The 25,541-nt window shown below is 43.4% G+C and overlaps 10 non-coding genes across 10 annotated transcripts; 3 read left to right on the top strand and 7 right to left on the bottom strand.

Moving 5' to 3' along the window:
* Window positions 1-1,174: 1,174 nt before the first annotated feature.
* trnaf-gaa (transfer RNA phenylalanine (anticodon GAA)) lies at window positions 1,175-1,247 on the bottom strand. Its single transcript has one exon. It is a non-coding gene; the product is annotated as a tRNA-Phe (tRNA).
* A 1,686-nt stretch (window positions 1,248-2,933) lies between these two features.
* Window positions 2,934-3,005, top strand: trnaq-uug (transfer RNA glutamine (anticodon UUG)). The gene has a single exon. It is a non-coding gene; the product is annotated as a tRNA-Gln (tRNA).
* A 1,247-nt stretch (window positions 3,006-4,252) lies between these two features.
* Window positions 4,253-4,325, bottom strand: trnat-ugu (transfer RNA threonine (anticodon UGU)). The gene has a single exon. It is a non-coding gene; the product is annotated as a tRNA-Thr (tRNA).
* A 2,092-nt stretch (window positions 4,326-6,417) lies between these two features.
* trnav-aac (transfer RNA valine (anticodon AAC)) lies at window positions 6,418-6,490 on the top strand. The gene has a single exon. It is a non-coding gene; the product is annotated as a tRNA-Val (tRNA).
* Window positions 6,491-7,345: 855 nt separating this feature from the next.
* On the top strand, window positions 7,346-7,419 carry trnan-guu (transfer RNA asparagine (anticodon GUU)). Its single transcript has one exon. It is a non-coding gene; the product is annotated as a tRNA-Asn (tRNA).
* Window positions 7,420-9,892: 2,473 nt separating this feature from the next.
* On the bottom strand, window positions 9,893-9,974 carry trnal-uaa (transfer RNA leucine (anticodon UAA)). The gene has a single exon. It is a non-coding gene; the product is annotated as a tRNA-Leu (tRNA).
* Window positions 9,975-13,203: 3,229 nt separating this feature from the next.
* Window positions 13,204-13,276, bottom strand: trnat-cgu (transfer RNA threonine (anticodon CGU)). The gene has a single exon. It is a non-coding gene; the product is annotated as a tRNA-Thr (tRNA).
* A 6,823-nt stretch (window positions 13,277-20,099) lies between these two features.
* trnaf-gaa (transfer RNA phenylalanine (anticodon GAA)) lies at window positions 20,100-20,172 on the bottom strand. The gene has a single exon. It is a non-coding gene; the product is annotated as a tRNA-Phe (tRNA).
* Window positions 20,173-22,485: 2,313 nt separating this feature from the next.
* Window positions 22,486-22,558, bottom strand: trnav-uac (transfer RNA valine (anticodon UAC)). Its single transcript has one exon. It is a non-coding gene; the product is annotated as a tRNA-Val (tRNA).
* A 421-nt stretch (window positions 22,559-22,979) lies between these two features.
* Window positions 22,980-23,051, bottom strand: trnae-uuc (transfer RNA glutamic acid (anticodon UUC)). The gene has a single exon. It is a non-coding gene; the product is annotated as a tRNA-Glu (tRNA).
* Between the last annotated feature and the right edge of the window lie 2,490 nt (window positions 23,052-25,541).

Below are 25,541 nucleotides of genomic sequence, written 5' to 3'. Positions count from 1 at the left end.
AGAGCCTCGTATAATGCAATCAATAACATGTCCCGGTGTAGTCTCAGGAGAGAAAGGTTTTAGTGAAGTAGCTACAGAGATATGGAGTGTCATGACATCAGCCAAGAATTAATTCCGTGCTGTCATAACTGCCAGAATACACGGTGTAACTTCAAATGAGACTTGGTGCAAGTTAATAACAAGCGGGATTTTGCTGAGTACAGAATCAACTGAGAATCACTGTCATATAATCAGAAATATGTTTTTGTATCATATAATCTGTGTCCAGTTCAGGGTAGACAAAGGCTAGGTCTATTGCAGCAATAACTGAGACGTTCTCTGTTTCGTGTTCGTGCCAAAAATCACTGCTTCACTGCCATCTCGTGGATTTCCTTTGCTATTGCAGATGTTGTGAAGCGCTCGTTTTAGTTGCTGTTTCTTATTCTTTCATTGGCGGTATAGCCTGCTGCAGTAATTTCTGTTTAAGGCCTTAGATTGATATAAGCTTCGACAGGGACAAGTACAGCAATAATTGAAACATGAAATAGGTCAATAATTAGAGTCAGGATATTATTCGGTCTGAACAGGGAGGTGGACTGGTGCAGCAGTGAGTGAGATATTGTCAATCTTTCCTCATACGTGGCAGGTTGCAATGTAATAACAGAAATGGAGCCGCGTGTAATGCGTGTTCTGGTGCAGTATCAGGAGAGAGAGGGTCTAGTGGAGTCACAACAGAGATATGAAATATTGTGGCATTAGCCGAGAATTAATTCGGCGCTGTAATAACTGGCAGAATGAACGGTATAATCTCAAATGAGGCTTGGTGCAGTATAGTAACAACTGGGATTTTGCTGAATGTATTTTCACTGCCATGTAAAAGCGGACCTGAAATCTGCACTGAAATGTGATGAGGTTGGAAAAACTCAGGATGTTACATGGCATGTGTGCATAAGGAAACAAAGATAAACCCTCACCTCCATTACCTTTCATTAACATTGGGAATGTTTAGAAATAGAGGAAGTTTTTTTTAAAGAAGTGAAATCCAACAATGAGGAAATATAACAACATCTGGTAGGATGGAAATTGCGATGGGTATTTGGTCTGTTACAGCTTGTGTGAAATGAGGTTTGAAGACAGTGCAAGACAAAATGCAGCGCCAATTAGTAGATAACACAGAAAACCAGCAAGGGAATCCTGCCGGAACCCGGGATTGAACCAGGGACCTTTAGATCTTCAGTCTAACGCTCTCCCAACTGAGCTATTTCGGCTATCCCGCAAGCTAAAAGCTTCCTTCTCCCAAATATCTAAGAGAGCAATGATTTCTGCCCACTCGTTAATGCATCATTTTCATCTTTCTTCGAATAATCTCAACCAAATGTCCTCAGTGATAAAAGCAAATTACTGCAGATGGGAAAAGAGGAAATGCTGCAAAATCTCCCAATGTCTGACAGCCCCTGTAATGAGTGAAAAGGGCGGACGTTTCGAGTCCAGATGACAATTTATCAAAGTTCATTGTACAATGTTACTCACTAATCCTTTCAATATTTAGTATCAATGTATTATTTAACACATATGTCTTCCTTATGAATTGAATATTTCTGAACTTGAACATCACTGAATTGAAAATATAACTGACCAACAGAACCAATCGAATCACCGGGTAATACAGATCACAATTTTGAGAATGACTATCGTCAGCTTTTAAACAAAGTCAAATACATTTAAATGGAGGAAAATCAAGAATTATCTGTTAGTGACCCTTGAGCCTTTTTTATTATGGACGTGAAAAATTCAGGCGCATAAAATCCGAACTTTTACAGGAAAGTGCAGTAGATCCGCACTGAGTCTCGATTCCCTCGTCTGTCCCAATGCCTTTTCCTGTTTTTAGTGACGAGAAGCGATTTAAAAATATTCTTCTGTGAAATGTGCGCCGTTTCCTCTTGTTCACTTACAGTATCATTTGTATCTGTCTGTTTGAGCACACACTACTATCAGATATTTCAGATGGTGATTAATCATATTAGTCTGCACCTGTAAACCATTAAATTCTGTTGGAGACTGAATGGGATGGGAATAAATGCTCGGTGTCAAAATCGAACTTTCCTGCCAGTGCGTCAAAAATAAGTGCATATTATTTCACAGAAAACATTTGAGGGTAAAGTCAGAGCAACGATAACATGTCTTTTACATCGAGTTTCGGATAATGTTGAGCAACAAACTGAAATCAAGCAATTTTCCTTTACCCGACATGAGAAAGCTTAATGAATGTTTCTACCCGGTTACGGACCGGGGACCTTGCGTGTGTGAGGCGAACGTGATAACCACTACACTACAGAAACAGCTTGAAGCGAATTTGAGCAAATCAAATTGAACATTGCCTGTCTGCAATGTTCAACTGCGCTGTGTTGCTGCAGGTTCCGATGGTTAGACTGAGAGCCCATGTCACTGAATTCAGGAAGATAACCGTTACTTTCAATCTGATTGTACAACTTATCCCCAACATCAACATTTAAAAGTACTCGTCTCGCAAATATCTAAGGGAGCAATGATTTCTACCCATTTATTATTTCATCATTCTCATATTCCTTCGAATAATCTCAATCAATTATACTCAGTAATAAAAGCAAATTACTGCAGATGCTGGAATCGGAAAAGAAAATGGAAAATTCTGGCAAGTCTCACAAGGACTGTGAAGAAAGCAGAGCTCTGACAAGCTGATGTTGTTCAATAGATTTACTGCAGTAAGGTTTATGTCAGTTCGATACAAACATTACTATTTGAAAGTGGTCACTTACAGAGAAATTTAATGCAGTGGAAGGTAGCCTACTTATTTTTACAGGAGGAACGAGCAACGGCTTTATAAATATGAATTGTGCAACGGGACTGAAATTTCTCCCTGCTGTTGACATGGTACAAATATTTATCGGCGATTTTCAACTTTCTGCCATGTGTTGCGTTCCGTGGTGTAATGGTGAGCACTCTGGACTTTGAATCCAGCGATCCGAGTTCAAATCTCGGCGGAGCCTTGCTTCAATTTGCAAATGCAGGTTGCCTGAAGTGCGTTTTGTTTAAATTTCTCACCAAGTGCTAATCCAGAGAATTTCTCAACCAGTTCAACTGTTGTTAGAATTCGATTTGCTGAGCCTCTGGCGCCAGATGCTTGAAACATCTGTGTTTTTCATCTTTCCGCCGTTCTTTCCCTTCTTTGTTGAAAGAAAGAATCAGTTGGTGTCACACTATAACCATTCTACTGGAGTCCAGCAATTACTGAGCAAGTGTGTGTGTGTGTGTGTGTGAGTGAGAGAGATGGAGAGTAGGTGTGTGTGTGGTGGGGGAGGGGGGAGGGGGGAGGCGGGGGAGGGGATGATTGTTGTCCTTCAGAGTTCTGTTGATTCCATGGGTGACGCTTCGCACTTGGGCAATTGTTCCCTGGGGCTGATGCAATGACGCCAGGAGAGTCATTCACTGCATCGTCTGCAATGTGATTGTGGTGGAATTTGCTGAAATATCCTCAGTGTTTAGATTTCCACTTTCTGAGAATTTAAACATAAATTCCCTTCATAAGAACTAGGAGCAGGAGTGGGCCATCTGGCCCCTCGAGCCTGCCCCGCTATTCAATAAGATCATGGCTGATCTTTTTGTGGACTCAACTCCACTTACCCGCCCGCTCATCATAACCCTTCATTCTTTTACTATTCAAAACTGTATCTGTCCTTGCCTTAAAAACAGAAGAACATATCAGCAAACTCATAATACGTTTTGCAAAAAAAAACAATCTTTCACCAAGTTCTGAACTCCGAGTACTGTATTTGGAGTCCAGAGAGCTCACCATCACACCATACAAACAGGAACAGAACCGCCAGATGCAAATGGTCACTAAAAACACGTGATTTTTTTTCATTCAATGTGGCAGCAACAACAAGTAGGTCAAATGCTTTGAAGTGATCATTTGCAGACACTTCGTTATTTTTAAACTCCAGTCTGCCGGCAAGGAAGAACAACATGTAATTTCCCTTCCAATTATCTGCTGCACCTACATGCTAAGTTTAAGCATTCCTTGTACAAACGCATCTATTATATTCTTAATACCAATACTTATATTTTTCAGCTCTTCGAATATGTTTTGGTTATTCGATGTTTTTCACGAAGAAGAACATATTCTTGCTTTCCCAAGTTGCACCTGACCTGCCCCTCCACTCACAAGAACACTCTGTTTCACCTCCCACTCTATCTGCCTTTTCCCTTCAGCTTCTCGTAGCTAAACTTTGGATGGAGGCTCCAGCGAGAATTGAATTCACGACCCCTGGTTTACAAGACCAGCGCTCTAACCACTGAGCTACAGAGCCAAATGCTGTCAGCTTCTTGTGGTACGAGTAGCATTATCAGTGGATTGAGGAGCAGGATGGGGTTTGAGGTGGGGGATTTTTGATGAACGTGGAAATGTCTAAGGTGGAGAGCAGAAAGTTAAAATGACAGAATTTGAACCTCGGTTAGAAAGAACAAAGAACAAAGAACAACACAGCACGGGAAACAGGCCCTTCGGCCCAACGAGCCCGCGCCGCCGTCCTCCTATCAGTGACCTATTCATGATTTTAGTCTACGCCTAACGTGCGAGGATCAGGGAGGTCCAATTTAGGGACAATTTAGTACCCAATCAATCAGCCTAAAAGCACATCTTTGGGGGATGTGGGAGGAAACCGGAGCACCCGGAGGAAACCCACGCAACCACGGGGAGAACGTGCAAACTCCCACAGACACAGGCCCAAATCCATGTGTCCGCACAGCAACAGAGATAGTCTCTGAGCTGTCATGTTGCCCTCGAGATGGTCCAGTTTAAGCACACTAACGACATGAAGCAATAGGCAACTCCCGAAGCAACATCCAAGAGCAGCCCACTACAACCTGCCGCATGCATGCCCCTTGCTGGACTTAAATGCCTGTGGAGACAAAAAAATTCATTATTAAACAGGCAAAGACTAACATTCCTGAGGCAAAACGTATTCCCAAGCCTACAATGTTCGGTAAGGCCTACTATATCCCCCTATATGTAGCCCGCTCATATGGCTGTCTAAGTGACTCTTAAACAACCCTAGCGTGCCTGCTTCCACCACCTTACTCGGCAGTGCATTCCACACCCCCACTACCCTTTGCGTGAAAAACTGCCCTCTAATATTTGTCTTACACCTAGCCCCCCTCACCCTAAGCCCGTGACCCCTCGTTCTATCCATTTCTAGTAGCGGAAAAAGTTTACCACCATTTACTCTATCTATCCCCTTCATAATCTTATAAACCTCTATTAGATCCCCCCTCAGCCGACGTCTCTCAAGGGAAAACAGCCCAAGTTCATTCAATCTTTCCTCGTAAGACAGCCCTTCCATACCAGGCAACATCCTGGTAAATCTCCTCTGCACTCTCTCCAGGATCTCTACATCCTTCCGGTAGTACGGCGACCAGAACTGGACGCAGTACTCCAAGTGAGGCCGAACCAACGTTCTATACAACTGCAACATCAGACTCCTACTCTTATATTCTATACCTCTTCCTATGAAGGCTAACATACCATACGCTTTCCTCATCACATTCTGCACCTGTACCGACACCTTCAGGGACTTGTGCACTTGCACCCCCAGGTCTCTCTGCGTATCTATACTCCGGATAGTTCTACCTTTTATCGTATAACTCCCCTCCACATTATTCCGGCCAAAGTGCATCACCTCGCATTTCTCCGGATTAAATTCCATTTGCCATCTATCTGCCCAATCTACCAGCCTATCTATGTCCTGTTGCATTGCCAGGCACTGCTCCTCAGTACCCGCCAATCCAACCATCTTGGTGTCATCAGCAAATTTGCTGATCACACCACCTACCCCCTCTTCCAAGTCATTAATATATACCACAAATAGAAGAGGTCCAAGTACCGAGCCCTGCGGCACACCAACCCATCCTCTGGGCAGGGATTGCAGTCTCAAATGTTGGCAATTCTGTCGCTTGTACCGACAAACAGCCATTCAGCCTGTGTTCCTGTCTGTCTTCTCGATCGGACTAACTCCGTTTGATAAAGTGCCATCTGGACTCGAAACGTCCGCCCTTTTCACTCCTTACAGGTGCTGTCAGACACTGGGAGATTTTGGAGCATTTCCCCTTATCCCATCTGCAGTAATTTGCTTTTATCACTGAGTACAATTGATTGAGATTATTCGAAGAAAGTTGAAAATGATGCATTAATGAATGGGCAGAAATCATTGCTCCCTTAGATATTTGCCAGATGAACTCTTTTAAGTTTTGGTGTTCGGGATAAGTTGTACAATCAGCTTGAAAGTAACGGTTATCTTCCTGAATTCAGTGACATGGGATCTCAGTCTGACCATCGGAACCTGCAGCAACACAGCGCAGTCGAATATTGCAGACAGGCAGATTCGCTATGCTTGGCTTCCAGCTGTTCCTGTAGTGTAGTGGTTATCACGTTCGCCTAACACGCGAAAAGTCCCCGGTTTGAAACCGGGCAGAAACATTTATTAAGCTTTCTCGTGTGGTGGAAGAGAAAACTGTTTGATTTCAGTTTGTTGCTCAACATGAACCGAACTTCGATGTTAAACACATGTTACCGTTGATCTGATTTCTCCCTCAAATGCTTTCTGTGAAATTATAAATACGTTATTTTGACGAAAAGTCAGGGAAGTCGATTTTCACACCCAGCATTTATCTGCATCTCGTTCAGTCTACAACAGAACTTAATGGGTTTATAGGTGCAGACTAATATGGTTAATCACCATCTGAAATATCTGATAGTAGTGTGTGCTCAAAAAGTGAACTAAGTATATTCTAAAGTAGTGTGTCAATGACCACAATTCTATTTCTGAAAACCTATTCCAGAACTGCAGCATGACCGTACTGGTAACAATTCTATACAAGTCTCTTTAGTTCCGTTGATGAACTAGGGGAAATGACGCACATTTCACTGAAGAATCTTTTATTTAAATCGTTTTTCACCACTAAGAAACAGGAAAATTCACTCAGGCAGATGAGGGAATCGAGACTCAGTGCGGATCTACTGGGCTTTCCTGTAACGGGCCGGATTTATGTGCCTGAATGTTTCAATCCCATAATAAAAATGGTGATCAGTTCCTTTGCCTTCCGTTGAATTTCTCCCTGTGGTAAGAGACGTGGATTTATTTTACCTGCCCGTTCATAGTAGAAAGGGAATAACCAACACACTACAGCAGTGCTGCGGCATCAATGGAACTAAAGAGACTTGTATAGAATTGTAAACAGTGCGGTCATGCTGCAGTTCTGGAACAGATTTTCAGAAATAGAATTGTGGTCATTGACACACTAGTTTAGAATATACTTACCTTCTACTATCTCAGTCTCTGTGGCGCAATTGGTCAGCGCGTTCGGCTGTTAACCGAAAGGTTGGTGGTTCGATCCCACCCAGGGACGGAATTTTACTATTTTCTCACCATCAGCATTCACAGTAAACAGTTCCCTGTTGGCAATGGGTCCGTGGGTGCCAATAAAAAAATTGCTGTCAATTGTTCCCGGTTGTACTGTTATATGGTGTTACCAACATTATTTAATGACGATTGATTTCTAACACATCACATATAACATTATATATTCCATTACACCACTAAACATAAAAAAAAATACAGTCGGAACATGAACTTGTGGCTGAGCATTTGTTCCAATTCCATATTCCTGCTTCCATTCATTCCTGGATCGATCATAAATCTGTCTAACCCAAACTGAAATGTGTTCAATGATGGAGCATCAGAACCCTCTGGAGTAGAGAATTCCCAAGATTCACCAGCCTTTGAGTGAAGCAATTTCTCCTCATCTCAGTCCTAAAGCATCAGCGCCTTATCCTGAGATTGTGTCTCCGTGTTTCAGATTCCCGGATCAGAGGAAATAATGTTTCAGTTTTTCAATGCTATCTATTCTTTCCCGTTAAAGCTGTTGAGATTTTCCAGCATTTTCTGTTTTTGATTCAGATTCCACCATCCTCAGATTTTGCGAAGATTCTGCTTAAAATGCGGGGATCCAAACAGCACACACTGTTCCAAATGTGGTCTCAACAAAACCCTGAATTACTGGAGCAAGACTTCAAACACTTCAAAACTTAACTCCGTGCTCAAGGCTGGAAGGAGAGTGTGACAGTGGATAATTCTCACTGTGTACATCCCTGTGATCAGTAACTGGATCAGGAAGATGAGATACCTGTGTTTCTTTGTACTGTCATCTGTAAACTCCATCTCCCCTCAATGCCGTGTATCATCCCTTGGCTTTCCCTGCTTCCTAGTTTGGTCAATGACTTGTCCCCGTTACCCTCCGTGATGAATTCCTGCTGTGTGTTACCTTCCAAGTTTCACAGGAGCCACAGTGATGAGGTTGGTGGGTTTTGGAAATTGAAAGTGTCACATGAGCAGTTTGCGGGACTATTTCACCTCACTGTCCATTTCCTGTACCAGCTAACAGGAATCACTGCTTTCATTGGCTGAAATATTCACTTGTGTGTGATATGAACATGGCAATGTGAAGGATAAACTTGTATTTGGTGAATTCAAAAGTCTGAAATAAAATAAATAGCAATTGGTTCATGGATAAGTTCATCTTTTAAAAAAGCTGGCATCAGCTTCCCTGGTGGTCTAGTGGTTAGGATTCGGCGCTCTCCCCACTGCGGCCCGCGTTCGATTCCCGGTCAGGGAATGTAGACTTATTGCTGTACAACAATCCTGCGTTACAGTTCTGACGGAATCAGTATTAGAGAATTTTCCTCTTTTACGACTGAATTGGAAATGTCACATGAAAAGAACGAGAAAAAAAGAGAGCGATAGACTACAAAGCACTGATGATATAAAATGCCGATGTTAAAATTTGGCTGTTAATGGGGAAAAATTTATTCCTTCTACTGACACAAATACCTCGCAAATCTGGGTCCAAATCTTGTGCTCAATGACAAGAAAACACTTTGATTGAATTAAGCAGGAACTCTCCTACCTCCAGTGAAGAAGAAGCAGTTTTCACTCAGAAGCAGTAACTGTGAGATTAAGTGGAGAGGGGGATAAGGACAGGTTAAAGCAGTGTGAATTGTCTCAAGCCTGGACAGTTACTAGGATTTTGCAAGCCCATGCCAAAAGGTGGGGGTTACAAGTCGTGTTTCATGAACGCAAAATCCCGGTTGAAGCCGTTCTCTGTATTTGGAATTTGGCTATCAGATCTGTTCAGCGATTCTGTGTTGTGGTGTGTCTTGAAGGCCGCCTTGGAGAAAGCTTACCCGAAGATCGGTGGTTGAATGCCCTTGACTGCTTAAGTGTTCCCCGACAGGAATGGAATAGCCTTGTCGGCTGTGAAGCGGTGTCCATTCATCTGTTGTAGCGTCTGCATTGTCTGGGCGATATACCATGATACGGAATATCCTTTCATGCAGTGGATGAGGTAGACCACGGTGGCTCAGTTACATGTGTATATATTGTCTACCTGGTGGATTCTGTTCTCACGTTTGATGATGGCATCCATTTCGATGATCCAACACATCTTGCAGAGGTTGCCGTGGCGGTGGTGTGTGGTGTCATTGTCGCTGTTCTCCTGCAGGCTGGGTAGTTTTCTGTGAACAATGGCCTGTTTGAGGTTGAACTGTGTTTTGAAGGCAAGTAGGGGGGTGTGGAGATGGCCTTCGCGAGATATTTGTCTTCATCAATTGCATGCTGAAGGTTCCCAAGAAGCTTCTCCACTCTGGGGACGTACTGCAGAAGGAAGGGACTCTAACGTTGTCGCCTGTATGCATTCTGAGGAGGTCGGTGAGTTTTTCTTTTTGCAATGTCGATCGATGAGTCAAGCGCAATATCCCGTTCTTACAAGGGTGTTTGTCAAAATAAAAACGAGACCACGCATACCCCTGCGTTCAACTGCTCTGTGGTAGTGGTGGGATTCGAACCCACGCCTCGAGAGAGACTGGAGCTTAAATCCAGCGGCTTAGACCGCTCGGCCACACTACCACACGGGGAAATGTGATAATCATGTCATTACACTGCATTGATACTGAAACATGTCAAAATCAGTGGAGTTGGGATGAGCGATGAAGAAATCGTCACCGAATCAGATGTGCAGCAAACAAAACTCATCTCCAGTCAGAAACACAATGAGCTGCAGTGAAGGGCCGGCTCCATTTAAACTGTCCTTAACCTCGTCTGCTCCTCAGATGGGAGAATATGGCTTCCTGTTGAATTTGCTGCGAGTCTTTACTTGAGAAAGAACAGGACACAAGGCGAGACTGAGATTCGTGCCTGCTGCCGGGAAATAAGTGATATTCATTTTCACGGATTGGAGGAGAGCAATAAAGCTTCATTTCCTGACCTGCAATCAAAACAGCAGTGAAAGTGGATTTGAAACTGATGTTTTCTCACGAAGATTTGAACCTCACCCACTGCTCTGCTCAGCATTCATTCCTTTAGGTGGCTGCAGAATTAATTCTTCGTTCAATGCAATCAAATCCTTCCAAATATTCCAGTTTGTTTTTTTTTTCCTGTTTCACTTTCAGATTCCTTCATTAATGCTCATCAGCGATAACTTGCTAAATTCCAGCCAGAAATTGAACAAGACTGAAACCAGTTGTTGACATCCTTGATTTCTGGACGTTTGCTTCTCCTCAATTCTCTGTCCGTCTCTATGTCTCTCTGTGTGTGTTGCTCTGTGCATCAATGTGATTTTGTTCCCAGGAGGAGTGAGCACATTTTTACACAACGAACTGTGTTCACTTTATCATTCATCTCACTGGCAAATGGTACAGAAAATAACAACATGTTTGAAAGTAGAGAGAAAGATTGACTGATTCTGGCTCCCATTTTGATTGGCTATTGCTTATTGATTCGGTATCTGTATATCACTGAGGATGATTGGCATTTTCACTGATCAACACTTAAACAGACAGTGGATTCACTCGGTGTGATGGTGGGTTCCAGTTCTATATCTGCAATCGCAGCAACAACTTCTATCAGTTACTGTGAACACAGTGTTTCTAATAGTTTGGAAAAATACCAAAGCATAATCGAATGCCTCTTGTATTATTTGAAATGAATATTCAGAGATCTATTTGTATATCAACTTACTGAATAACAGTGTGAACAGCAAAGCTTGAACAATGTTTCTTTGTTGCAGAAGGACACACAGTGTGTCTATGTTGAGAATATAAGTAGAAGCAGGAATAGAAGAAAACTGTGTGGCTCACGGTGCGATCAAGCCTCCAGCCTTTCAGTTAACAGCTAACTGTCCTGAATAATTTTACTACAGCAATACAGCAACAGTTTAAATTCAGGACATTGGTTGTCTGGTTTGAATTCAATTCCCTGTCTAGATGTTGTGCAAATTGTTATAACTCGAAGATGTTACTGTTTTGAATAACATTATATTGGATTCTGAAACTTAACTGTGTTTTTCTCTTTATGTTTGCTGCCAGACCTGCTCATAGAGGCATAGACGTTAACAGAATGGAAACAGGCCCTTCGGCCCAATTTGTCCATGCCATCCTTTTTTAAACCCCTAAACTAATCCCAATTGCCCGCATTTGGCCCATATTTTTCTATTCCCATCGTACCTATGTAACTATCTAAATGTTTTTTTAAAGATAAAATTGTACCCGCATCCACTACTACCCCTGGAATTTTCTGTATGAAGTAAAAAAATTCCGACCTGGACACTTTTGGATTTCTCCCCTCTCACCTTAAACCTAAGCCCGCTAGCTTTAGACTCCCCTACCTTTGGGAAGGGATATTGACTATCCACCTTGTTTATGTCCCTCATTATTTTATAGACCTCTATAAGGCCACTCCTCAGCCTCCTACGCTCCAGAGAAAATAAAAGTCCCTCCTTATAACTCAATCCGTCAAGTACTAATAAATCCTAATAAATATTTTCTGCGCTTTTTCTAGTTTAATAATATCCTTTCAATAATAGGATAACCAGAATTTGCACACGGTTTTACGAATGTGCCCTTTAAATGCCTTGTACAACTTCAACAAGACTTCCCAACCTGCTGAGAACTTCTGGAGCAATCTGTTTTTATTGAAAATATGAATTACTGTTTTTCTCATACACATGAACACAATAAATAGGAGCAGGAATGGATCACTCGGCCTATCGAGCCTGCTCTACCATTCAATGCCATCATATCCGACCTTGGGCTTCAACTCCATTTTCCCACTAGCTCCCTATATCCCTTAATTCCCAGGCAGACCGTATTTTTTTTTCCATCACAGTCTGAAACGTGTTCAATGAAGGAGCAGCGATAACCCTCTTCGGGAAAGAGTTTCAAAGATGCACAGCACTTTGCGTGAAGTAAATTCCACTGATCTCATAGAACCACTGCCCTGCTGAAAGAGGCCATACGGCCCGTCTGACTCTGCAACGACTATCCGACTGAGACCACATCAAGGTCCCATTCCCGCAGCCCCACACATCCATCCTGCTAATCCCCCTAACCTACACACCTTTGGACACTAAGGAGCAATTTGCCAAGTCCAATCGACCTAACCAGCACATCTTTGAGCTGTGGGAGGAAACCGGAGCACCGGGAGGAAACCTATGTAGAAACGGGGAGAATGTACAAGCTCCTTACTGCCCGAAACGCTCTTTTAGCTGATGCTGTTTTAGATTCCCGCCCAGTGGAAACAATCTCTCAGCGTCCACCCTCTCGACCCCATTCAGAATGGAACAGGTTTTTATGAGATCACTTCTCATTCCTCTAAACGCAAGAGAATTTCAACCGAATTTACTCAAGTCCTCATCACAGCGTAAACCCGAGCTTACGGAGCAAACTAGCGACCCTTCACCACACGGTCTGCAATGCAAGAATATCTTTCCTTAAATATGGAGACCAGCATTGCGAAGAATTTGCCACATGGGGTCTCAATAAACCCTCTCAACTGTAGTAATACCTATTTATTGCTGATCTCCATTTCTTTGATAAGAAAGGTCAAAATGCCATTTCCCTTTCTAACTGATTGCTAACAAAGTAATTTCCTGCGCTCCTATGCACAAACAAAGCCGCCAGCTTTTTCAAACATGCCTCTTTTTACTACTTTCATGATCAAGGAAATAACTCGTCACTTTTCAAAGTCACATTGGAAATGTCGACTCTCATGAGAGCTGCCTTCATCAACTTCGAACCCCGTTGCACTTGCTCTGTGAATTTTTGGTATTATAAGTTAAACCTTCCAGGGAGAGTTAAGCAGGCTCCAGCGAGAGTCGAACTCGCGACCCCTGGTTTACGAGACCAGTGCTCTAACGACTGAGCTATGGAGCCAAGCGCTGCGCGACGTTTGCATCAAACGTACCATAATCCGCTAAACAAGGAACAGGCTGAATTTACAGATGGGTGATCTTGTGTGGATGTGTGAGCAATTGAGATGGACAACAGGGAGTTACAAAATGCGATGTGAAAGCGGTAGAATTTAAGGCGTTTCAAATACTTCCAATTATCAGTACCTGCCATGTGTCTGTTTAGAGAATATTCTTCAGAGCTTTATGCTGATTTCATACCTCTGACTTTTCCAAATATGACACAAGTTTATCCAGCTGAATAGTTTACTTTTTTTACTCACTTCATAGTCTCGCTGTGTTTTACATTTAATAAAGAATTCATGAATCCACGCTGTGTCTGCTTGATTGAACCATTTTTTTCCAAGTGTCCTGTTGTTTCTTCATTAATGATAGATTCCAGCATATTCCCAACCACAGATGTTAAGCTAACTGGCCTTTAGTTACCTGCCTTTGGTTTACCTCTTGTTTTAAACAGTGGCGTTACATTAGCACTTTTCCAATCAGCACTTCCACAGAGTCCAGCAAATTTTGATAAAATACAACGAATGCATTTGCCATTACTTCTGCCATTTCTTTTAGTACCCTGGGATGCATTCCATCCGGACCAGGGGACTTGTCTACCATTAGTCCCATTACTCTAACCAGCACTGCCGTTTTAGTAATATTGATCATTTCAACGTCCTCACCCCCATGTCCATCGATTATTGGTATGCTATTTGTATCCTCCACTGTGAAGACCGACAAAACAAACTTGTTTAAGGGCTCGGCCATTTCCTCGTTTCCCAATATTAATCCACCTTCTCACTTTCTAAGAGTCCAACATTTACTTTAGCCGCTCTTTTCCATTTTATATATTTGTAAATATTTTACTATCAGTTTTCGTATTTTGTGCGAGTTTACTTTCATAATCTATCTTTCCTTTCTTTTTTGCTTTCTTAGTAGTCCTTTGTTGTTTTTTAAAGGTTTCCCAATCTTCTAGTTCCTCAGTAATTTTGGCCACTCTGTATGCATTGGTTTTTAATTTGATACTCTCCTTTATTTCCTTAGTTATCCATGGCTGGTTATCCCTTTTCTTACATTCCTTCTTTTTTCACTGGAATATATTTTTGCTGAGTACTGAGTAAAATTTCCTTAAAAATCCTCCACTGTTCCTCAACTGTCCAATCAATTAGTCTGTGTTCCCTGTCTACATTAGCCAACTCCGCCCCCATCATATTGTATCCCCCTTGTTCAAGCAGAGGACACTGGTTTGGGTCATTGCTTTCTCACCCTCCATCTGTATTAGAAATACAACCATATTGTGATCACTCCTTCCAAGAGGATCCCTAACAAGGAGATCATCTTTTTTACCTCATTTCACAAGGCCAGATCCAAGATCGCTTGCTCCCTCGTAAGTTTTGTAACATACTGTTCGAGGAAACTATCCTGACAGCATTCTAAGAACTCATCCTCAAGTCCACGGCATCCAACTTGAGTTGACCAATCAATATGGAGGTTAAAATCCCCTATGATTATTGTTGTTACATTTTTACATGCATCTGTTGTTTGTTTCTTTATAGCCCGCCCCACCTCGAAGTTATTATTTGGGGGCCTATAGACTATGCCCATCAGTGACATTTTTCCCTTTACTATTCCTTATCTCCATCGACATTGATTCCACATTTTGGAACAACCAGAACTGTACGCAATACTCCAAGTGCGGCCACACCAGAGTTTTGTAGAGTTGCAAAATGACCTCACGTCTCCGAAATTCAATCCCAAGATAAGCTACCACGCCGTACGCCTTCTTAACAACCTTATCAACCTGGGTGCCCACTTTCAGGGATCTATGCACATGTACACCGAGATCCCTCTGCTCGTCGACACTACCAAGAGTCCTTCCATTTGCCCTATATTGTGTACTCCTATTACTCTTACCAAAGTGAATCACCTCACACTTTTCCGCATTAAACTCCATGTGCCACCTCTCAGCCCAGCTCTGCAGCTTATCTATGTTCCCCTGCAAACTGTAACATCCATCCTCACTGTCTACAACTCCTCCGGCTTTGGTGTCGTCAGCAAATTTACGAATCCATCCTTCTACACCCTGTCATTCACTCACTCATCTGTGCCAATTTATACAAGATGTGGGACGGCGAGAGTCCACATTGCGAGGAGTCACACCGTGGAAACGACAGTACTCTGCTCTATGATACTACGCCTTTCTCCCAAGACACACACACACACACACACACACACACACACACACACACACACACACACACACACACACACACTTGCTCAAAAATTGCCTGTCTCCAGTCGAATGGTTATTGATGTGTGACACCAACTGTTCCTTTATTTCAAAGAAGAGTTAAAGAGTAACTTTCATCAAGCTTACTCCTCCAAATATGATTTACACATCGTCTCGATAATAAAACTTTAGATGACCGAGGTTTATGTGAGAAAATAAACAAATAAAATGCAGGATTGCAATTATTTCGCCCCAAAATAATAAAGTCCAAGGTGAATTTCGTAGATAAAAAGTGTTTCGCTTGCTGTTTGTAGATCGGAAAACGGGTTCATTGTATCACTTCTTAAAGGAAATATAGCATATTTACCTTAGTTATCATTTGTCATTTCTGTGAAATCCATCCTGTACTCGCTGAATGTGAGAGCAGGAGGATAGGATGTGCAAAATGGTCATAGTGACTTCAGGTGTTTCCGATGTACATCTAATAAAAATAATTAGGGAGTAGGAACGCAGTTTGATGATCACTCATGATCAAAATGAAGGGCGGAGTAGACTCGGAAACACTGAATGTCCTACTCATGCTTCTACTTTCTGTTTCCAAAACTCTCAGAAGGAAATACGCGCCTAACTAATCTGATATCTGTGAGCAAGATGTAATTGGGCACCTGGCAGAAATGAGAAGAGATGGTCTTTGAATTTGAGATTAGAGCCCAGATCAGTATCTCGCCTCACCTGCTGTTCTTGATGTAGACACGAAGGCAATGGTTGTGGGGGGTGAAGGTAACCATGGAATGAGCAAGCAGCAGTTTGGTTAGGTATACAATGGGGTCATCCCCCTTGCCAGAGGTGCAATGTGGAGGTACCAAACAGTGAGTGAATCTGTTTGTTCACCGGCCTGTAACTAAGGTGTCATTTCTAACTTAATTATTCCTCTGGAGACGCTCACTCAGAATAAATGTGGGACACAATGAAACCACTGCAGAGCTCAGGTTTCAGCTTCATTTCACTTTCTGGGAGAGGATGCATGGACCAGCGAAGGGCCTCTTCTTCGCCGTTTCTTATCCCATTCTCGCTGCCATTGGTGTTCCTGGTAGGTGAAATATCCCAAATTATTCTCATGACTTGAAATGTATGGCGTTGCATAAACATTAACATCGTATTGTTGAATATTCGGTTTTATTCGAATGTAGTGAAACCCGATCCAGTGTTTTCAGTGTTATTCAGGATAAAGCCTATAAAGTGACCCGTATTTCATCCACTGGTATGCACAGTCTCAGAAAATGAGCTATTGCGATCTAATCATTCAATTAGATGCATTGACATAGAACATGCATTCAGTGGTTACATGAAGCTGTGTTGCGACCTCCAGCAGTTAGTAATCGTTGATTTGAATGAGGTGGCACTGGGCTGTCCACATTGTTACTGAGGTTTTAACAAATTAAGAATTAATTATTGAAACTTCTGATAAAAGGTGAGGGGGTTATGCATACGCATTTTCCCTTGTGTTAGTAAGTCTGGTAAATGTCAGATAAATATATTTTTAATCACTAGCTGCATCCATGTAGATATGGCAAGTCGAACATGTCTTGCCCATCTCCAGCTTTCATTTGAGAAGGTGATGTAGCGTTTGTTTCTTCAGGCACCCGGATAAGTAGAATGGGGATATTTCACAGAACTTTAACACATCAACTTCATACTGACGATAAAATGACTTAGAATTGTTCAACGAATTTATTTTCTGAGGATCGTCCTGAAGAGCAAAGGGAAAGTTTAGACTTTGAAAGAAGGAGTTCCAGCGGTTAGGGTCTCGGCAGGTAAAGGCACACTGAAAAGATCAAATCAGGGGCATTGAAGACAACACTCGGAAATATGGCGTGATCTCAGATAGTTGTAGCACGCTATCAAAATCTGGAAAAGCGAGATTGTGGAGGGATTTAAAATTTGAAGGACGAGATTATAAAAACAGAGACTCTGCCTGAATGGGGCCTGATAGGGCTGATGGATGGATGGGATTAGTACGAAGAAGAATAGTGACAGTAAATTTTGGGAGAATCTAAAATTTGATAGTTATCTGAGGGGATCAACTCAGTGACCAGAGCGCAGAGTTAAAATTTGGACTGATTTCCCCTAATTTAAAATAACTTTAATCCAGTTTTGAATGTCGTATCATTGCCGGGACTTTACAATCACTGGAGTCTGGAGTTGGCAAAGTGAAGGATGGGGTGGTTTTCAGGAACTGATTGGAGAGCGCAGCAGCTGGTGTTTACATCCCTCTCAGTAACACCTCTCTCTGCCTCTTTCTATTTCAGCCAACTTGGTGGCGATCGTAATCTTATCCCGAGGACGGTGCGGACTGTCAGGGTGCATCACCTACTACCTGATCGCGATAGCATTGGCTGATTTCCTTGTCATCATGAGTGCTGTCATCCTCAACCGGATTGGCCGCATCTACTTTCAGAACAGCGTCCTGTCTACCACTCCCGCATGTACACTCACCAATCTGCTGGTCTATTTTACCCGGGATGCGTCTGTCTGGTTGACAGTGGCTTTTACCATCGACCGGTTTGTGGCCATCTGCTGCCAGAGCCTGAAGACCAGGTACTGCACCGAGAAAACAGCATTGCTGGTTATAGGAATAGTCTGTGTCCTGAGCTGTGTCAGGAATATCCCTTTCTATTTCACTTACCAGCCCTTGTACACCCTGGACGGGGTGCCCTGGTTCTGTGTTTTTAAGCCCAGTTATTACACGCTGCCCGCCTGGCAGGCATTTGACTGGCTGGACAACATCTTAACCCCATTTCTCCCGTTCCTCCTCATCCTGCTTCTTCACGCTCTAACCGTAAAACACATCTTAGCGGCCAGCAGAGCTCGCAGGAGACTCTGGGGCAGGGAAGGTCACGGGGACCCAGAGATGGCCAACCGCAAGAGGTCCATCATCCTGCTCTTCGCCATCGCCCTCAGCTTCCTCCTCCTCTGGGTCACCTATGTCATATACTTCCTCTATGTGTGGATTACAGGTGTGGGCTACCGCACCAGCCTGGATTTCAAAGACCCACGGTACATCTTTCAGGAAACAGGAAACATGCTCCAGCTAGTCAGTTCCTGCAACAACGTCTTCATCTACGCAGTCGCTCAGACCAAGTTCCGAGAGGACCTGAAGAAGGTTCTGCTGAGCCCCTTCACCAAGCTCACTGGCTAAAACACACATCAGCACGTGCTTGGGTTTCATCAATTTAGACCAATGTGTACTCCGTCTGTCTGAAATCAGACACTATTGGGCTTTAGATGCAGGACTTAGGAGATGTAAGGCCCATAATAGAGTGCTCACAGCCCCCGTTATTGACCTGAATGAATGCTGAGTTATCACAGTTGTTAACTTCCTGGAAGAGATAATGTAGTGATGGAGTTTTCCAGCATTGAAAGAGGCCCTTCGGCCATATAACTCCTATCTCATCAAATCCCATGTTGCAACAGTTGGTTCTCTTCTTTGCATGCTATGACGTTTCAAGTGTTCATCTAAATGTTTCTTAAATGTGAGGGTTCTTTCCCCTGCCATACTTTCGGCTGTGAGTCCCCGATTCCCACCACCATCTAGGTTAACGAGTTTTTTTCTGCAACTCCCCTTATCAGTTACCAGTTATCCGGCTAAAAGAGCAGGGCAGAGGCTGGGTAGCCTGCGGGACTAACTCACCTTCTGACTCCCAAAAAACATAGAACATAGAACAGTACAGCACAGTACAGGTCATTCGTCTCACGATGTCCTGCCATGCTTTGTCTGAAACCAAGACCAAGATCAAGTTCAAGCTATCCCACTCCTTATCATTCTGGTGCGCTCCATGTGCCGACCCAATAACCGCTTGAAAGTACCTGAAGTTTCCGAATCCACAATCCCAGCAGTGAGTCCATTCCACACCCCAACCACTTTCTGAGTAAAGAATCTACCTCTGACATCCCTCCAAATCTCCCACAATGAACCCGAGTGACAGCTACATCCACCCGAGGAAATAGTCCCTGAATCGGTGGAACAGTCCACCATCGACGTGGCACAAGTCAGGAGTGCGATAGAATGTTCCCCACTTGTCTGCATGATGCAGGAATCCACCAAAGGCACCTTAGACAGCACCTTCCAAACACAAGACCACTTCCACCCGGCAGCACCCCCGCACCCCTCCAACACCACACAGACAACAGCATCACCAAGCCTCTCAGCATTCTGTGTGGCGGGAATGTTACTTGCCATTTGTCAGCTCCAAACATAAACATAAAGTAGCCTACTGCGGACTTTCGAAATCTGAAATAGAAACAGGAAATACTGAGTGATGTCAATACGTTTGGCACTATCTGTGGAGCGGGAATCAGAACTAACTTGTCCCGTCCAAGATGTGTGTGGGCGCCTGCCATGTGGGTGTCCGAGTGGGCTCTTTCCGTGCTCTTAAACTCTGCCTTTTTACACAGCCAGTCAGCAGAAAGCCATTTGGTATTTGGTTTGTTGCAGCTTGTGTGAACTGATGTTTGAAGACAGTGTGAGGCAAAATGTACTGCCAATTAGCACAGAAAACCAGCAAGGTGATCCTGCCGAAACCCGGGATTGAACCAGGGACCTTTAAATCTTCAGTCTAACGCTCTCCCAACTGAGCTATTTCGGCTGGCGGGTAAGCCACACGCTTTCATCTCCCAAATATCTAGGAGAGCAATGATTTCTGCCCATTCGTTAATGCATCATTTTCATCTCTCTTCAAATAATCTCAACCAAATGTCCTCAGTGATAAAAGCAAATTACTGCGGATGGGAAAAGAGGAAATGTTCCAAAATCTCCCAATGTCTGACAGCACCTGTAAGGAGTGAAAAGGGCGGACGTTTCGAGTCCAGGTGACACTTTATCAAACGGAGTTACTCCGATCGAGAAGACAGACAGGAACACAGGCTGAATGGCCGTTTGTCGGTATAAGTGACAGAATTGCCAACATTGAGACTGCAATTCCTGCCCAGAGGATGGGTTGGGACTTTCTAACTGAGGTTCAAATTCTGTTAGTTTCGCTTCCCGTCATTTCTCATCGTGACTTATTTTTGTTGAAAATTATTGGAAATAAAGGCATGGGCACAGAGATGGTCAATTCATTACAAATCTCTCACATCAGCAACGCTGAAGGTCCAGTGATCAGTATCGGCGCCGTGACGCGGTTTCGATTCCCAGTCACGGAGTGAATCATTTTTTGTTCAATTCTTCATTTAATGAAAACACGCCCCACAGCGTCTGTGAAGGGAACAACATCTAAATCTTCCAGCTGGATGAACTGGCATCGGAGCTGGAGGAGTCAGAGATGTAACACTAACGATCAACTCTGAAGCAGAATCACATGACAGGCACAACATACATGTCAGATACACACACAGCACACATGTCAAATCATGTCACTTTCAAGTTGCTTCTTTTAACTTCCTGTTCTCCACCTCAGACATTTCCCCATTCATGAAAAATCTCCCACCTCAAACCCCAGCCTGCTCCTGAATCCACTGATAATGCTACTCGTACCAGACGTTGTTTAGAGCATGTGGTTCCATAGCTCAGCGGTTAGCGCACTGGTCTTGTAAACCAGGGGTCGTGAATTCAATTCTCGCTGGAGCCTACAGGCAAAATTTAGCTGGTATAAACTGTAGCAAAAAGACAGGTAGTAATAAGAAGTGAAACAGAGTGTTCTTATGGGGGCAGGTCAGGTGCAATTTTGGAAAGCAAAACGATTTTCTTCTTCGCGAAAAAGAAATTGAAAGAGCAGAACATATTTGACGAGCTGAGAAATATAAATGTTGATATTAAGAATAGAGTAGATGCGTTTGTATAAGGAATGTATAAAGTTAGCATGTAGGTGCAGCAGATATTTGGAAGGGAAATTACATTTTGTTCTTATTGCCGGCAGACTGGAGTTTAAAATAACGAGGTGTTTCTGCTGCTACACAGGATTTTGTGGAAACCAGGTTGAATATTCTGCGCAGATGTGACAGTCACATTTAAAAATGTTTACGCTTTGCATTAGAAACGGTAAAGAGAAGGTTCACCAGATTGTTCCCTGGGGTCAGTGAGTTGCCCTGTGATGAAATTCTCTGGAGTTTAGAAGAATAAGCGGTGATCTATTTAAACTTACACAGTTCTGATTCGGTTTGATAGGATGGAGGCTGAGAGATTTTCGTTTTCTCTGCTGGTCGGGAATCTAACCCCCTGCTGCACAGATCAGCGGCTGGTCATTTAGGGCTAAGATAAAGAGAAATTACTTCACTCAAAGGGCAAGAATCTTTGGTATTTTATGTACCTGACAGTTATCGATGCCCCATCATCGAGCACATTTGAGGTTGGGATAAACAGGTTTCTGATCTCTTAGAGAATTCAGAGATCTGGGGAGCTGGTGGAAAAACTAAGTTGTATCCCAAGATCAGCCATGATGACATTGAATGGTGGAAATCTCGATGGACCGAGTGGTCTGCTCCTCCTCCTATGATTCCTGTTAGAATAAAAACAGAAAGGACTGGAAGTTCTCAGCAGGGCTTGCAATAAATGTGGAGCAAGACAGAGAGTTAAGTTTCCGAGTTCAATATGATTCTTTTCAAACCAGTAACTGATTGTGAATTATAACAACTAGCACAACATCGAGACTGCAAGCACTTCCAGTATCACTTGTAACTGTCTTTTTGAGTACACAATACGCTCAGATATTTCAGATGGTGATTACCCATATTAGTCCGCAACTATAAACCCAATAAATGTTGTTGTAGGCTGAACCAGATGCGAATAAATGCTCGGTGTCAAAATCAAACTTTCCCATCAGTGCACCTTATTTGACAGGAAGTATTTGAAGGTAATATCAGACAATGATAACATGCCTTTTAACACCGCGGTTCGGATAATGTTGAGCAGTAAACTGGAATCAAACAATTTTCCCTTCCCCAACATGAGAAAGCTTAATGAATGTTTCTGCCCGGTTTCGAACCAGGGACTTTTCGCGTGTAAGGCGAATGTGATAGCCACTACACTACAGAAACAGCCGGAAATATGATAGAGCAAACCTGCCTGTCTGCAATGTTCAACTACGCTGTGTTTCTGCAGCTTCCGATGGTTCGACTGAGAGCCCATGTCACTGAATTCAGGAAGATAACCGTTACTTTCAATCTGATTGTAAAACTTATCCCGAACATCAACATTTAAAAGCTCTCGTCTCGCAAATATCTAAGGGAGCAATGATTTCTGCCCATTCAATAATGTATCATTTTCATCTTTCTTCCAATAATCATCCGCATTTTGTAACATCAGCGCTTTGTAACCTGTCGCACTTTTTTTCTTTGTTCTTTAAATGTGACATTTCCAAATCAGATACTAAAGAGGAAATCTCCCTGATACTGATTCCGACAGAACTGGTGCAGACCGGGAAGTAACGCAGGATTGTTGTACAGCAATAAATCTACATTCCCTAACCGGGAATCCAACCCGGGCCGCGGCGGTGAAAGCGCCGAATCCTAACCACTAGACCACCAGGAAAGCTGATACTTGTTTTATAAAATATTAATTTATCCATGAGCCACCTGCCTTTTGTTTTATTTCTACACGGGGACACAATCTCAGGATAAGGAGCTGATGACTTAGGACTGAGATGAGGAGAAATTGCTTCACTCAAAGACTGGTGAATCTTGGGAATTCTCTACTCCAGAGGGTTCTGATGCTCCATCATTGAACACATTTCAGTTTGGGTTAGACAGATTTATGATCATTCCAGGAATGAATGGAAGCAGGAACATGGAATTGGATCAAATGCTCAGCCACAAGTTCATTTTTCTTTTTTTTAACTGTAATAGTTTAATGGAAGTATATTTATATATATAATATTATGCGTAATATGTTTGAAGTCAACAGCTGGTAAATATATTCTAAACTAGTGCGTCAATGACCAAATTTCTATTTCTGAAAACCTATTCCAGAACTGCAGCATGACCGCACTGTTTACAATTCTATACAAGTCTCTTTAGTTCCGTTGATCCCGCAGCACTGCTGTAGTGTGTTGGTTATTCCCTTTCTCCTATGAACGGGCAGGTAAAATTAATCCATGTCTCTGATCACAGGGAGGAATTCAGCGGGAGGGAAGGGAACTGACCACCAGTAGCCCAACGATCCGATACTTTCCACTCAATCATCAATCTCAATCACTCAACTTTTCTCCTATGAACGTGCATCTCTGACATCTCCTCCAGTCAGACAATCCTGTGTGATGTCTGTGCTGATCTCATTGTATAATCATGAGCGTTCCACATACAACATGACTTGCATCTATAAATTCTCATGTTGAACATTTCAATTCAATATTCAAAGCGAGGGGGGCCTTTTGAGCAGAATGGTCCAGATTCCCATCCCCTTTAATGTGAACACGTTGTTTCTGATTTCACTGCAGAGATTGTCTATTCGACAACGAATGAACACGAGAGGGGGGTTGGGTGTGGGGGGGGTGGTGAATGTAAGAAGCTGAAGTTTCCAGTTGAAGAGGTTCCCAGTGTCTCTGAGCAGCTGAACTGGGGAAGCCTTTGGGCAGACTGTGATGCTGCTATTTCCCTTCCTGAACACCAGGGGCGCTGTAACATGCCCGGGCGCTGCTCCGCCCAGTGTCACCTCTTGCCCACTCCAGCCCAACCGTTGCTCGTTGGCGGAACATCCGGGTCCTGTAGAGAGGCGTGGCGAGCCGCCATATTGCCGTGACGTCATCATCAGTCTCTCTCCGCCTCCGCCCCCCCCCGCCCCCCCACCGTTTAAAAAGCGACTGTTGACCCGTGAATGCCGAAAGTGAGAGAAATTCCCACCCGGAAATTCCGCCAGGAGCGGAATTACCTTCCAAACCCGCCATCTCTGCCATACAGAAGGACAACCAATGGGAGTGGGAGCAGCAGATACCTGGGGAACACTCACCACTTGGAGGTTCCCCCCGTCTCCGATTCACTCACCATCCCTGACTTGCAAATATCTCAGCCGTTCCTTCACTGTGGCTGGGTTCAAAACCCCAGAGCTCCCTCGCTAACAGCACCGTGGATGTACCTACACTACAAGGAGACTGTGGCGGGTTCGAGACGGCAGCTCACTCGCCACCTCCTCAAGGGACGAGTTAGGGCTGGGCAATGAATGCTGTTCTCGTCAGCGACACCCACATCCCGTGAATGAATAAAAAAAAGCCATATTTCGAATCCCAATCGGTCAGAGTGATACCCACATGCCTGTTCGAATCGCAGGATCATGGCGGATGGAAAATAGACAGTGGTCGGGTAGTTTACTTGCCGATTTTAATTTCACCCACTACCTTTCTCGCAGCCCCAAATTTCCCCCGCAGCAACGATTATCAAACACCGTTTTGAACCCCTCGTTGCAGAAGGAGATGAAAGAACTAGGAGCCGGAGTAGACCATCTGGTGTCTCGAGACTGTCCCGCCATTCAATAAGATCAAGGCTGATCTTTTCGTGGACTCAGCTCCACTTACCCGCCCGCTCACCATAACCCTTAACCTTTACTGTTCAAAAATCTATCTATCCTTACCTTAAACACGTTCCATGAGGTAGTCTTAACTGCCTCACTGGGCAGGGAATTCCACAGATTCACAACCCTTTGTGTGAAGAAGTTCCTCCTCAACTCAGTCCGAAATCTGCTCCCCCTTATTTTGAGGCCATGCCCCCTAGTTCTAGTTTCTCATGCCAGTGGAAACAATCTCCCAGCTACTATCTTATCTATTCCCTTCATAATCTTATATGTTTCTATAAGATGTCCCCCTCATTCTTCTGAATTCCAATGAGTATAGCCCCAGCCTACTCAGTCTCTCCTCATAAGTCGACCCTCTCATCTCCAGAATCAACCCAGCGAATCTCCTCTGCACCCCCTCCAGTGCCAGTATATCCTTTCTCATGTAAGGAGACCACAACTGTATATAGTACTCCAGGTGTGGCCTCGCCAGCACCTTATACAGCTGCAACATAACCTGGATGAAACCAAGTCACTGTG

Source organism: Carcharhinus amblyrhynchos, unplaced genomic scaffold (genome assembly GCF_965287045.1).
Source record: "Carcharhinus amblyrhynchos unplaced genomic scaffold, sCarAmb.v2.hapA scaffold_38, whole genome shotgun sequence".
NCBI classification, from domain to species: domain Eukaryota; kingdom Metazoa; phylum Chordata; class Chondrichthyes; order Carcharhiniformes; family Carcharhinidae; genus Carcharhinus; species Carcharhinus amblyrhynchos.
The sequence above is the reverse complement of the archived record's forward strand: the minus strand, read 5'-3'. Positions and strand labels throughout refer to the sequence as shown.